The sequence below is a fragment of the Myotis brandtii genome, unplaced genomic scaffold, assembly GCF_000412655.1.
Source record: "Myotis brandtii unplaced genomic scaffold, ASM41265v1 scaffold975, whole genome shotgun sequence".
In the NCBI taxonomy this organism is placed as follows: Eukaryota; Metazoa; Chordata; class Mammalia; order Chiroptera; family Vespertilionidae; genus Myotis; species Myotis brandtii.
Window position 1 is genome coordinate 727,065 of NW_005372049.1, and position 1,134 is coordinate 728,198.

General features: G+C 68.2%; 1 long non-coding RNA gene across 1 annotated transcript; it reads left to right on the top strand.

Moving 5' to 3' along the window:
* The first annotated feature begins 6 nt into the window (after positions 1 to 6).
* LOC106724793 lies at positions 7 to 1,007 on the top strand. The gene is made up of 2 exons (XR_001360629.1): positions 7 to 195; positions 231 to 1,007. It is a non-coding gene; the product is annotated as an uncharacterized LOC106724793 (long non-coding RNA).
* The last annotated feature ends 127 nt before the right edge of the window (positions 1,008 to 1,134 follow it).

The following is a 1,134-nucleotide window of genomic DNA, read 5'->3' on the forward strand; positions in this document are numbered from 1 at the left end:
GTGGCTCAGGCCTCAGCCTCCAGCCGAGCGGAGACCTCAGTGGCCTCCCGATGGCATTGCCCTCCAGGCCGGCTCCTGGCCGCCTGTCGGCTCCTGGTGAGATTGCACAAGAGGGACTTCACGGCCGCCAGGAACAGCCACGGCCGCCAGGGAACAGGGTCTGGGGCAGAGAAAAAGCAGGAACCTGACCAGCAGGTGCCCGGAGCGCAGAGGCTCAGGTGCCCTGGCAGGTGGGCTGAGGGGGGAGGAAGTGTCCTGGTCAGAGGCAGGTGCGCATGTGGCGTGCGGCCCGCGGAGCCTTCGCGAGTCCGGGTCCTCCGTTCACCAGAGTCCCACTGAGTGTGAGCGGCTCGTCCTGTCTGGCCGCCGCCCTCCCCCCGCCTCCCTCACACCCTCCGCTCCTGCTGTCCTTCCAACGTTGAGGTGCAGGGAGGCCTCCGGGGACCAGCCGCCAGGTGGCCCCGGCCTGTCCCGACTCCCAGCGGGGCCGGCCTCACACCTGAGGTTGGAGCGAGGGCAGTGTGGCCACGTCCCCCTGGGACAGGTCTGAGCCTGGGAGCTCACGCTTCCCCAAACCAGTGCAGGGCTGAGCGGGGCCACCTGCCCGACCCCATCCCAGCACTCGCCCTCAGGTGACTCTGGTCCCCGACCCCATCCCAGGACTCGCCCGCGGGTGACTCTGGTCCCCGACCCCATCCCAGGACTCGCCCTCGGGTGACTCTGGTCCCCGTGCCCTCCGTCCATCTCCGCTTCCCCCGGGTCAGTGGGTGCTGCGTGGGCCGGGCTCTGTCGCTGTAAACGCCGGGTGGGGGGCCGAGCGGGCAGCAGGCCGCTGGAGCTGAATGTACTTGATGCACCTTCGCGTGGCCTTCCGACCCGAGTGGGCGAGTGGTTTGATGGTGGGTGTTGCCTAATGTCACTGAGTTCCTGTGTGGGAGTGACTCACTCTGTGTGGCGCCTGCGCACAGCGGTCTTTACAAACAGCCAATAAACGTGTTTCAACTTGACTGGCTCTGCGCCTGGAAACATCTGTGGGCCTCACGTCCGGCCTCCCTCTCACATCACCGCCTCTGCCCTGGGACACGCCCACCTCCGCCCCCGGGACACGCCCACCTCTGCCCCTGGGACACGCCC